Here is a 13936-nt window from a genome sequence, read left to right as displayed (position 1 = left end):
CAGGGCTCGGTATTGGGACCACAGCTGTTTACCATTTATGTTAACGATTTGGATGAAGGCATAGAAAATAACATCAGCAAATTTGCTGATGATACTAAGCTGGGTGGCAGTGTGACATGTGATGAGGATGTTGGGAGAATTCAGGGTGACTTGGATAGGCTGGGTGAGTGGGCAGATACTTGGCAGATGGCGTTTAATGTGAATAAGTGTGAGGTTATCCACTTTGGGAGTAAGAACAGGAAGGCAGATTATTATCTGAACGGTATAGAGTTGGGTAAGGGAGAAATACAAGGAGATCTCGGAGTCCTTGTTCATCAGTCACTGAAGGTGAATGAGCAAGTGCAGCAGGCAGTGAAGAAGGTTAATGGAATGTTGGCCTTTATTACAAAGGGAATTGAGTACAAGAGCAAGGAAATCCTCTTGCAGTTGTACAGAGCCCTGGTGAGACCACACCTGGAGTATTGTGTACAGTTTTGGTCTCCAGGGTTAAGGAAGGACATCCTGGCTGTAGAGGAAGTGCAGCGTAGATTCACGAGGTTAATTCCTGGGATGTCTGGACTGTCTTACGCAGAGAGATTAGAGAGACTGGGCTTGTACACGCTGGAATTAAGGAGATTGAGAGGGGATCTGATTGAAACATATGAGATTATTAAGGGATTGGACAAGATCGAGGCAGGAAATATGTTCCAGATGCTGGGAGAGTCCAGTACCAGAGGGCATGGTTTGAGAATAAGGGGTAGGTCATTTAGGACAGAGTTAAGGAAAAACTTCTTCTCCCAGAGAGTTGTGGGGGTGTGGAATGCACTGCCTCGGAAGGTAGTGGAGGCCAATTCTCTGGATGCTTTCAAGAAGGAGCTAGATAGGTATCTTATGGATAGGGGAATCAAGGGATATGGGGACAAGGCAGGAACTGGGTATTGATAAGGAATTGATCAGCCATGATCTCAAAATGGCAGTGCAGGCTCAAAGGGCCGAATGGTCTACTTCTGCACCTATTGTCTATTGTCTATTGTCTATAAAGAATGTAAGAAGAATCTTAAGAAAGAAATTAGAAAAACTAAAAGAAGATACGAGGTTGCTTTGGCAAGTAAGGTGAAAATAAATCCAAAGGGTTTCTACAGTTATATTAATAGCAAAAGGATAGTGAGGGATAAAATTGGTCCCTTAGAGAATCAGAGTGGACAGCTACGTGTGGAGCTGAAAGAGATGGGGGAGATTTTGAACAATTTCTTTTCTTCGGTATTCACTAAAGAGAAGGATATTGAATTGTGTAAGGTAAGGAAAACAAGTAGGGAAGTTATGGAAACTATGACAATTAAAGAGGAGGCAGTGCAGGAATATTAAAGGAATATAAAAGTGGATACATCTCTGGGTCCTGACAAGATATTCCCTAGGACGTTGAGAAGTTGGTGTAGAAATAGCAGGGGCTCTGACAAAAATATTTCAAATGTCATTAGAAACGGGGATGGTGCCGGAGGATTGGCGTATTGCTCATGTGGTTCCATTGTTTAAAAATGGTTCTAAGAGTAAACCTAGCAGTTATAGGCCTGTCAGTTTGATGTCAGTGGTGGGTAAATTAATGGAAATTATTCTTAGAGATGGTATATATAATTATCTGGATAGACAGGGTCTGATAAGGAACAGTCAGCATGGATTTGTGCGTGGAAGGTCATGTTTGATAAATCTTATTGAATTTTTTGAAGAGGTTACGAGGAAAGTTGACGAGGGTAAAGCAGTGGATGTTGTTTATACGGACTTCAGTAAGGCCTTTGACAAGGTTCCGCATGGAAGGTTAGTTAGGAAGGTTCAATTGTTAGGTATTAATATTGAAGTAGTAAAATGGATTCAACTGTGGCTGGATGGGAGATGCCAGAGAGTAGTGGTGGATAACTGTTTGTCAGGTTGGAGGCCGGTGACTAATGGTGTGCCTCAGGGATCCGTACTGGGTCCAATGTTGTTTGTCATATACATTAATGATCAGGATGATGGGGTTCTAAATTGAGTTAGTAAGTATGCAGATGATACTAAGGTAGGTGGCGTTGTGGATAATGAAGTAGATTTTCAAAGTTTGCAGAGAGATTTAGGCCAGTTAGAAGAGTGGGCTGAACGATGGCAGATGGAGTTTAATGCTGATAAGTGTGAGGTGCTACATTTTGGTAGGAATAATCCAAATAGGACATACACAGTAAATGGTAGGGCATTGAAGAATGCAGTAGAACAAAGTGATCTAGGAATAATGGTGTATAGTTCCCTGAAGGTGGAATCTCATGTGGATAGGGTGGTGAAGAAAGCTTTTGGTATGCTGGCCTTTATAAATCAGAGCATTGAGTATAGGAGTTGGGATGTAATGTTAAAATTGTACAAGGCATTGATAAGGCCGAATTTGGAGTATTGTGTACAGTTCTGGTCACCAAATTATAGGAAAGATATCAACAAAATAGAGAGAGTACAGAGAAGATTTACTAGAATGTTACCTGGGTTTCAGCACCTAAGTTACAGGGAAAGGCTGAACAAGTTAGGTCTTTATTCTTTGGAGCATAGAAGGTTGAGGGGGGTCTTGATAGAGGTATTTAAAATAAAGAAAGGGATAGATCGAGTTGACGTGGATAGGCTTTTTCCATTGAGAGTAGGGGAGATTCAAACAAGAGGACATGATTTGAGAGCTAGGAGGCAAAAGTTTAAGGGTAACACGAGGGGGAATTTCTTTACTCAGAAAGTGGTAGCTGTGTGGAATGAGCTTCCAGTAGAAGTGGTAGAGGCAGGTTCCGTATTGTCATGTAAAGTAAAATTGGATAGGTATATGGACAGGAAAGGAATGGAGGGTTATGGGCTGACTGCGGGCCAGTAGGACTAGGTGAGAGTAAGCGTTCGGCATGGACTAGAAGAGCCAAGATGGCCTGTTTCCGTGCTGTAATTGTTATATGGTTATATATAGTTTGTAAAGAAAATAAGACTCTTTAATAGGAAACATAGGATAATAGAAAAAGAATCAGTTTCAAATTGCTTTAAACAACTGTGAATGAATGCAAGCACTTAACCCTTTCAAATTATGCAAAAACGTGAGATACTGTAAATGATTCTGATTCAAGATTCAAAACATGGATTCTGGGGAATATAAATTAATGATATTTTAAATTGTATCAAAATAAAGTATTTTAATTTAACACAGAACAATATATTTATATACTTGTATAAATTCAGAAGTACACCAATATTTAGCAACGTTATCACAATGTGCGCTGTCGGAACCCATGGCCATGTCAGATCAAAGGCAGACTCCTACATAGAGTCAGCAACCAGAGTTTATTCATAAGGATTCCAACAGAACATCGGTGGTTTAACCAAGTGACACCACAAGATATAACATTCTCAAAACTATGACCCTGCAATTAGTGATGATTGGGCATCTGCTTAAATTATACTTGTAACACGGAATCCCTGAGCCCATCTAAATAAAATTAACAGGTTTAAACAGAAAGCACCAGGAGACTGCATTACAAAGAGTAGGTCACTCGATTAAAGCACAAGAAATGATTAACAACTCTCATTAAACAACAATTAACTAATTCAGATGGTCTAAAAACTTCAGAGCCAAACATTCACCAGCCCAAAGAGCTCATTATAAGTTGTAGTCTTCTCTTTTTCATTTTGTGTTTGTATTTTTTTCTCACTTACAAAACTTTCCTTTCACCAATAAAAACACAAAATGCTGAATTTTTAACACTGAAATGCCTGGGAATTCGCCAATATGAATTACATAAAGCAAAGAAGAAGTCTGGCTTCTCAACTTATCAACTATTATATCAGCTTTCCTCCATGCCTTACACTTCCCTTTCCATTAAAACAATAAACTACTTCACGTCTGAGAGTCTCATTTAAGTTAAAGCTAAAACAACTAGGGTGAGAGAAACAAAGGTCAGATTTTTCTCACACTATTAAGCCAACAGTAATGGGTGTCTTCATAGTATTTGTTTGAGAACCACTCAGAAAGAAATGATGCAAAATACATACACAATATTCAAATACAAAAGGGCTGTGAACTGTGTCGCAACTGAATTGATAAAATATATATACTGCTAGCCATCTGAGAAAAACAGTAAAAACTGCAAATTTGTTTAGCTTCCTGGAGGGAAGTACTCAACAAGTATTTTTCAAAAAAAAAAGCACAGAAACATTAGGAGATAAAAGATACTGTGCAGAAACAGACTGTTCAGCTCAGAGTTTAAGCTCCCTTTGAACCTCTGCTATCCTTCCCAGTCTCACTATCATTATAATCCTTTGCCATCGTCTCTCTCAGATATAACAAAACTTTCCCTTAGAACATCTGTCAGAACGTCAAAAGAGAGCACCTTTTTGACATAAAACTTAATTAGACTTTGCAGCTTTATCTCCCTCTTTCTACATCACGCTAATTAAAAACCTTCTGTTGTTGTAGATTGTGTAGAATAATTTCTATATTGGAAGTGAAGAGACTTAGATTTTTGCACTACTGAAATAGTTATAATCTAACAATTCATAAGTAAATTGTAATAACATAATTTATGTGAAATTGAAATAACAACACACAACACTATCTATATGCAATTCCTATCTTTCTACTTCCCTATACTATCTTAATAGTTATCAACCCTTTTAATTATGAATGTTACAAGAATATAATAAATTAATGAGTATTAATGGGTGACAAAAACAAAGCATGATTTCAACTCACAAGAGGCAGAGGTAATGGCACTATTTCACACAGTGCCTTGTAGATATTAGTAATAAGGGAAGATCAATGAAATCAACTTATAAATGTATTTGCTTTATTTATTTATTTATTGGGCTAGAGCACAGAACCGGCCCTTCCAGTGCTCCAAGCCATACCACACAGCAAACTCTCAGTTTAACCCTACCCTAATCACAGGATAATTTACGCAGTAACTCCTGCAATGCTGCTGGCACCAAACTATACCGACTTTTGTCATTCCTTTAGACCTGTCATTAGCATGGGGGGGGGGGTCCCACTGCATTGGCAACAGACGGATCTCCATATCAACTCTGCCCTGGCTTGCACCCTGGAGATGCCACTCCCGGTGACTACCAGAGGCACAGTACCCATGGTCGACCACGACCAATGGAGGCCACACATTAATTAGTATCTTTTGGGACAGACCATACCCAATGAATCATTTAAGTAAACAGTATCCCGAGGGAAAGCATCCAATAAGTGCCTCTATTCACAGAAGAAATCAGCTGAATAGTTTGCTGTTTTTAATTTCTTTGAATTAATTGCCTCTTTCAGAATGCTGCACATTTTTACAATGAAAGGGAGAAAACTTCCTGGAAATAAATTGTGTATCAGCATAGCCCAAGAACTCAAAGCTTTCTCAGTACCTTCTGTCTCCAATACAATTATTGCTGTTGTATATCTAATACCTTTCCCTATGTTTAAGAACTAACATGATCCCTACAAACCTGGGAAAGGTGATGATGAGCCACTTCCTTGAACATGAAAACATTGTCACAGTGTCTTTGGTTAGAGTTTCAGTGCTTAAACACAGACAATGAAGAAACTATTATATATTTCCAAGTCAAAATGGTATATACCTGGAAGGGAAATTGTAGTTAGCAGAGTTTCCTGAATGATACTGTCCACTGTATTGATCTTCAGCAGTCAGTAGCACCACTAATAATCAAGCTGGCTGAGCTGTGAAGAACATTTCTGCCAGACTAGGTCTATGGTCAGGGATGACAGAATGGATACAACAGAAATGCCTATTTGTCCTCAACCTTGGTAGATTATCTATTGTAGATTCTTCATCTGCATGTTTCAAAGCCAGAGATCCTTTCTGGCCTCATCCAAAACTTCTAGAGTTCTAGGGTTGGGCATATATTCTGATGAGCTTAGTACATTGGTTCCATGATAACGGGAGCAGAATGGGGGTTCATTAATTCTGTGGATGGAGTTGCTGAGACTCTAGACTAGCTCATTCTTTATGACAAAACTCAGTCTGCAAAGACTTTGGGTTTTCCCCTCCAGTTGGTTGGATCCCTGCTTTTCTTTATGCTTCTGAGGTGCTTGAACAACCTAGTCCAAGATTCTTGAGACAGTGGAAAAATAGCAGTAGTGATGTTCCCATGAAATCCTTCAGGTTCAATGAATGGTTAAGTGAACAAACATCAGTTCCTCTCCCAAGCCATCGTCAGCATTAAAGCCCCAGTCAGCGTCAGATTTCCACACAGAGCAGGTGAACTCAAATCATTTTCATTCTGACAACAGAGCCTTAAATTCTACTCTGGGCTCTTTCAGGGGAAAGGATTACAAGGCGAAGAGAGGATAAGATTCAAAAATGTACTCAAATCCTTCTTGAAATGTATGATTTCCTCTGGGTGCACCGGTTTCTTCACACATTCCAAAGACGTAGTGGTTAGAAGGTTAATTGGTCATTGTAAATTGGTCTGTGATTAGATGTGGGTTACTGGGTGTGGTGAACTACATATACCTGTCTGGACACCCCCCCCCCCCCCCCCCCCCCCCCGCTGACTGCTCCTGTGGCTCCTCCCACAGACCCCGGTATAAAGGCGATTGGGGCCTAAGCCCTGCCCTCAGTCTCCAGGATGTAGTATGGTGGTCAATTGCTGCTTGTTGCTTGTTCTTTCTTCCAGTCAATAAAAGCCTATATCTCGCCTCACGTCTCAGAGAGTTATTGACGGTGCATCACTGGGTGTGTGGCTCATTGGGTCAGAAGGGTCTTTTCCGCACTGTATCCCTAAATAAAAAATTATGTAACATCCCCAATGACTCATAGGAATCTCTGGCTCAGAACACTCAAAATACAAAAGACGTAGACAGTTAGAAGTGATCAATGACCACAAACAAAAACAATTACATAGGCTTTCTAATATGTAACTAGAGGACATTTCTGCAAGATGTCAGACAAGGAGTGTAATACAGTAAATCAGAAACCTTGAGTAGCAAAATAAATAGGGAATTGTGGGATTAATGGAAACATCAACAGGATAATCAGGTATATAAGCAAGTCTTGTTACATCATAGAGATAGCAACCTATCAAATAACAGTTGAATACTCATCTCTATATAAAAAAAACAACTTGAGTCTAGATGTCCTACCACAGGACAAAACACTGAGCAGGTAATATCTGGAACATTGTTTGAATTGCAGGAACTTTAACTTCAAGAATGAAATAACTACAATAAAAGTTCCAGGTAAGATATATGATAACAAGACAAAACACAAAGGGATTTACTTCTCATTATAGAAGATAAGACAAGAGGGTTTTTCCAGTCAATAATTTGGGGAAGGATACACAACTATTCATTTGGCAGAGGACTGCTGAAAGGGGGATAAGATTCTGCATAATTTAAAGTCTACAGTCTTTTCAATGTACAGTAAAGGAGAGCAAAAAAAATTTAAACAAATCAGATTCAGGATAGATTTGGACAAGTGTTTTAAAGAAAAGATATATATAATTGATCACAATTCTAGATCAGTAAGGAGGTAGACTAGTGGTTCTTCTAGCCTAGATATGTTTTCTTTCCTTGGCTTCCCCCTGCTATATCTTCCATAATCAGACTCCCAGCCACAGCTTTGCAATAAATAATTGAGGGTATAGAATTGGCAGATGAATATTGACTGAAAGAGAATTAAGACATTGTGTTAACATTTTCTTTTGATGACTCATATTGGAAGCAATAGTTAGACGTTCTTTCTTTTTGCTGATTATTATTCTGCAAGCATCTCCAGCAATTTCAATTTTTATTGCAAGTTAACAGTACTTACATTTTAGTTTAGGTATTACTCCTTATATGCAGACCAGCATGTTGGTTATTTTGTAATCCAGAGGTTTGGAAAGGGTATTTTAAATCCCATTGTGCAGCTATGATACTTTAATTCAGTTAATTAAGTAAATCTGGAAATGGGAGAACTGGTATCTTTGATGATATCCCTGAAATCACTAGTGCTCCCCTGAGGAAGAAAATCCCCTGTCTTCACTTCATCTGATTTATTTGTAACTCCAGACTCTCTAAAATGTCAGTTGCCCTCTGAAAAACCCTAGCAATCATTTTAGTTGGAACAATAAGAGTCCTTGTATGCAAGGACACACACCCTATGATAAAATAAATCAAACAATACATTCTAATGACATCAGAAAAAAAATTTAAATCAACGTCATCAGAAAAACATAACATTGTAGAAAAGTACATCAGTATCTCAAGACTGACAATACACTGCAAATGTTCAGAATTAAAACAAAATCATGATTATTATTGTTATATCAAGGTGATTTGTACTGTTGTTGAAATGGAATAATTATTCTACCCCAATACTCATTTGTAAGAATAATTTATGGCACTATACTCATTAAAAAAGAAAGGTTACAGCATTCAGAAAAAGTCTGAAATTGAAACACTCTTCTGCTCAGGTGATGAGGAAAAGGAGATTGCTACAAAAACTAGGAAAAGCAGGTTTAGAGTAAGCAGGAAGGGGAATAATTCTTTCACCCAAGGGTGGTTGGAATCTGGAACATTCTTCCTAAGTGGATGGAGAAAAAAAGTCTTCTTACAACATTAAGAAGCATCAGGAGAACCACTTGAATTGCAAAGACACAAAAGGCTATGGATCAAGGGCTGGTAAATGGGATTAGTGAAGATGGGTAATTGATGGTTGGCATGGACATAGTGTTCTGTATGATTCTATTATTAAAAATTACAAAGCAGCTTTATGTCTTCAATATACAGATGATAGTACTTATGATGGAAGCCACAATATAATAAATCTACTGGGAAATTTGTGAAAGTTGTTTTCCCCGAAAACTGTTAAAGTTTGAATGTGCTATCATACAGAGTGGTAGAGAGCAGAGAATGAGTACATTTAAAGCGACTGATATTGCCACAGGCTGTGAGGGAATTAAAAGGACATACAAATAGATTTGAATGAAGTTGGATGGGGTGATAGTGGGATATGCACAAGGAACACAAAGACTAGTAAATACCTATTTGGCTGTATGTATAGTTTCTCTGCTTCGATTTCTATGCATTTCAATGTGGATTACATCTCCCAATTAAGAGTGAATGTTCTATTTAGATTTCTGGCTGATTATAGATAACCTGATCTAATTAAATTACTTACAGCCCATTACACTAGCTGGTGTTTAGGGCAGCAATGAAGATCCTCCATCTCTGTCTGTCCTGAGCCACTCAAATGTAGAAGGATTCTTTATTGCTCTTTCTGAAACAATTTTGTTTGATCAGTCAGAGTTGTTAGCCCTGAGCTGAACCCCTGAACCTGGAGGACCGGTGGACTGCTCTTAGTCTGGCCTCTACCCTTTGACCCGTTTGGTATGGGTAACCCTACCAAGAGCCATAGCATAAAACATTCCAGCCGGGGTCATTGAAACACACAAACCTCCAAACCATGACAAGGTTGTAGATCTCTTGGAGGGATCGAATTAAAATGAATTACAATTTCCACGTGAAGAATCTTGTAATCACCAAGGGGAAAGAAGTAGATCGTTTAATATTAGTATTCATAAATCCTATGAGAGAAATGTAGACTTATACAGCCATTTACATATGCTCGGTATTCTTATTTGAAACAATAATTATGATTGTACAATGACACGGATACGTAACTGTGCTGAAATGTAATTATCTTCTATTGTTTTGCTGTGACTATATAATTTCCTTCCACCTCACCCAACCAAGAGGAGTGAATCTGGGAATCAATAATCTTAATAATCTTGCATTTTTAATGACATCCTGTAATGTAAATGTCAAGTCCAAATTCCTGGATTGATAAAAAGCACATATTTTTTGTTCTGACACTGCTTTGTTTAAACAAGAGGGCATTTCCCTTTCAGGAAACAATCAGCTCCAATTCACAATGTAACTACTTGTTTCACAATAAACTATTCATATTAATTGGCAGGGGTTGGAAAAACAAAATATGTTCCATGTTATTTTTCCCTTTCTTTCCCATGTTGTCTTCTGGTTTTTGGCCATGAAGTTCTGTTTTCAGTTCCTAAGAAAACATTTCAGTTGAGTTTCTACTGTGCCATTTACATCACCCAGTATCATCTCATCTACAACCAGTTCTTTCTGTTTCCTCCTTCCACACAACTTCACCCCCCCCCCTCCATTTTATCAAAATTATTGTGCATATTCTTGTGACACTCCAGGCCATCTTCCCTTAGGTGTCAGGTGTATTTCTGTCCACGTGCATGTCTTATGAGGATAGGTTGAGTGAGCTAGGGCTTTTTCTTTGCAATGAAGGAGGATGAGTGGTAACTTGATAGAGGTGTACAGATGATAAGAGACTTATTTCCCCCAGGGCTGAAATGACTAATATGAGGAGCATAATTTTAAGGTGATCAGAGGAAAGTAAGTTTTATTTTACACAGAGAATGGTGAGTGTGTGAAACACGCTGCCAGAATTGGTGGTAGAGATAGATACATTAGAGGACATTTAAGAGACACTTAGATAAGCACATGGATAATAGAAAAATGGAGGGCTATGTAGGAGGGAAGGGTTTGATTGATCTTGGAGTAGGTTAAATGTTGGCAAAACATCGTGGGCAGAAGAGCCTGTATTGTAAAGTTGTATATTCGATGAACAGGACAGGTGCCCTGCACTTCCCATGATGCTAAAACCTGAATTTATTTCATTATATTTTATTCGAGTTTATTTGCTTCAGAAAGCGCATCTACTGTACAGATCCTGACATCTATTGCTCGCTTAGTTGCTTTTTTTTAAGTTGGCATCGTAAAAACACTTCACTCATACAGAGCAGGACTATATTTTGCTCATTGCAACTTTGCTGAGTCCCACGGTATTATTTTTGGCATTCCACCAAGGCCACTTCATCCCATTGACTTTGTTTATGTTCGAGATCCTCACACGTAATTCTGAAGAAGGAACAAGATGAAAGAATCGAAGAACAAGCCAGCCAATCAGTCGTGACAAATTAGTTTTCTGTAGCACTATTGCTGTTATTTTACTTTATTCAATCATGGGAACATTAAAGAAAAAATAAAGGAGCGTGAATAAACTGCTTGGCTCTCAGTTTTTCTCCATTGTTCACCCAGATTACGGCGATCTTCCACCTCAGCGCCAATTTCCTGCACATTCGCCACATCCTCCAAATCCCTTAACGTACAAAAACCTCCCATGGATTCAATGACTGACTCTCCACAGATCTCCGGGTTAGAGAAGAGTTTTCTCCTAATTCTGAATTCTCATCCACTCTGCACCAGCCAGATGGTCCCTGTAAGAAGCTGCAATAACATCTCTTCTCATTCTTCCAGACAACACAATCCTAATCTCTCTTTATGTGACAACCCCAGCATGCTCAGAAACAGGGATGTTCGCTGCTTTGGGAGGGATATCCTTCTTAGAGAAGGAGACCAAGCTGAACTCAGTTCTCCAGGCTCAATCACAATTAGATGCTGCTTAACTGCAGTGAGATATGTTTTATCAAATTAAGACAAGACAAGTTTATTGTCACTTAATTACACACATATATGCCACCAAACGAGATGTTTCTCTGAACCAGGGTGTTAAGCACAGTAGTACACATAACACACAATAATTTATGAAGGTAAAGATAAAATCCTCAGCTGAATTAAATAAACAAACTGAAGTGCATAGATTAAATATTGTAGGGTACAGAACAGATTAACCAGTGGCACTTCGAATGCAATGCGGCAGGGAGTTCAGAAGCCTAATGGCCTGAGGGAATAATCTGTTTTTTTTTCTCATCCTGACCGTTCTTGTCTTCATGCATCGGAGTCTCCTGCCTGATGGTAGAAAGTCAAAGTGGATGCCGGATGGACGAGCAGGATTCTTAATAATACTAAGGGCCCACGCGGCGCTCTTGATAAATATCCCCGATGGATGACAGGGAGACCCTTATGATCCTCTCTGGCCTTCTCACACCCTCTTGAAGCACTTCCCGTCCGATGCTCGGCTGTTCCCATACCTGAGCTCAAAACTTTTCAGAATAAAATACTATTTTATCCACTTGCCTTCCTAATAATTTGTTACACTTGAGTATTAGCTCTCAGTAACTTGTGCACAAGGACGTGTGCCGCAACATTTGCTTAAAGAAACCACTCAATGGACTAAGAAGTATCGATAGATAAAACGATTATTTCGTCAATCTGAAATTATAGTGTGTCTCAGAACTTGATGACTATCCAAAGAACCTGATGGAAGATATGACGCTTAAAAAGGTAGAAATGGTCCTGCCAGTGGGTCGATACCTACTAATAGCGTCTCTCGGGTTTCATTGGGACAGAGACTTTGATGCGGCAGCTCATGGGGCGGTAAGCGGCTGCAGGAGGAACTCTGTCACTGTTAAAACGGAGGGAAATGGGGTGAGCGCAGTTGTTCGGGAAATGGAGGAGAAGCAGCACCAATACTGGGGTGAGAGAACCCCCGTTCTTCGAGTCAGGCCAACAAACGCTCGTTCCGGTTTAGTGACCGGTTACGCTCACAGGCTACCTACGAACATTACGAAAACTGAAGCGATTGTTGTTCCGCTGCGATGAATAAACAACAACAAAAAAAACTCGATGCAAGAAATGCTGTTTATTATTTAAGAACAAAAGATGTTTCACTAGTCACGCTAGATTAATAGGGGATTCCCTTTTGCACTGAGCAGCTCCAAAAGTGCCAAAGTTGATGTACAGATCTGACGACGAATCGTCGATCTGATTAATTATTCGGTCCCAAAGCGTCTACCCGACCGGTGGCGTATTCACACCATTCCCGTTTTGAACGGATTTAGATTAATCTCTTCTTGCTGTCACACCATGGAACTGTCTTTGTTCCAGCTCTCTGATCTCACATTCTGGTTAATTTCACTCCCCCATACTCTGCTCTTAACCCCAAAATAATCCCCGTGGAGCTTCGTCAGTGATTTCGTCATCAGTAAGTCTACCGATGTAAATTTATGTTAGAGTGGGGATGTCCTGGACTACAATCCCCTTAGAAAACTTGGTCTTCAAAAAGCCCCCTGCACCGTCCAGCCTCAACGAACACGGCGAGCTTTCTAAAATAAGCATGTTGCATTCACATCGCTGCCGTTTTCAGAATATGCAATAGCTCTCCACGTACGTTAAACCGTTCTCTTCCAAGAGTTCTTCTGCGGAACCCACGCCTGCCGGAATAGCGCGAACAGCAAGCAAGGAGAGAACGGCGCCGGGAGGACCTGTACTTCATCCACGAAACTTACTGCTTTCCTTAAAAGCGGTAGCTAGCTATGGAAACGGCGTCGAGAAATGCCCCCGAGCACAGAGAGATTAAACATAACCAAATGCGTGGGCACACGCGTAGACACAGAGAGTGGGGGAGACACATACACAAAACAGAAGCACCGAGATAGACATCGAGAGAGATGGGGATGGGGTGGAGAGGGAGAAAGAGGGGAGAGAGAGACATAGAGAGAGTGGGAGAGAGAGAGTGAATAAATACAGAGACAGACATATGCAGTCTAATGAAGGGTCTCGGCCTGAAACATCGACTGTTCAGTCATTTCCATAGATGCTGCATGACCTTCTGAGTCCAACCAGCATTTTGTCTGTGTCACATGCAGAACTACACGGAGAAAGAGACACACAAACACACGAACTGGCATAAAGAAATACACAAAAAAACAGTGACACACACACACACACACACACACACACACACACACACACACACACACACACACACACACACACACACACACACACACACACACACACACACACACACACACACACACACACACCAGCGAGAACGATTTGGAACAGCAGTGTTCCCGAAAGCGCGACCTGGAACAATAGGGAATAAACCGGCGTTTACTTAAGGGAAATATCTCAAATATAATTTAGTCCCGAGTAGAGAGGGCAAAATTTACAAGTCCTGTAAAGATGGATTTGCCAATT

The 13936-nt window shown here is 39.8% G+C and overlaps 1 protein-coding gene across 9 annotated transcripts in view; it reads right to left on the bottom strand.

Annotated features, from left to right (window-relative positions):
• The window catches only part of kcnt1b (potassium sodium-activated channel subfamily T member 1b), a 490876-nt gene that overhangs the window by 476010 nt on the left and 930 nt on the right, over positions 1–13936 (bottom strand). The gene's annotated exons all lie outside the window — the stretch shown is intronic.

The sequence above is a fragment of the Hemitrygon akajei genome, chromosome 7 (assembly GCF_048418815.1).
Source record: "Hemitrygon akajei chromosome 7, sHemAka1.3, whole genome shotgun sequence".
Classification (NCBI taxonomy): Eukaryota; Metazoa; Chordata; class Chondrichthyes; order Myliobatiformes; family Dasyatidae; genus Hemitrygon; species Hemitrygon akajei.
Note: the sequence above shows the minus strand (reverse complement) of the source record. Positions and strands in the feature narration are given on the sequence as shown.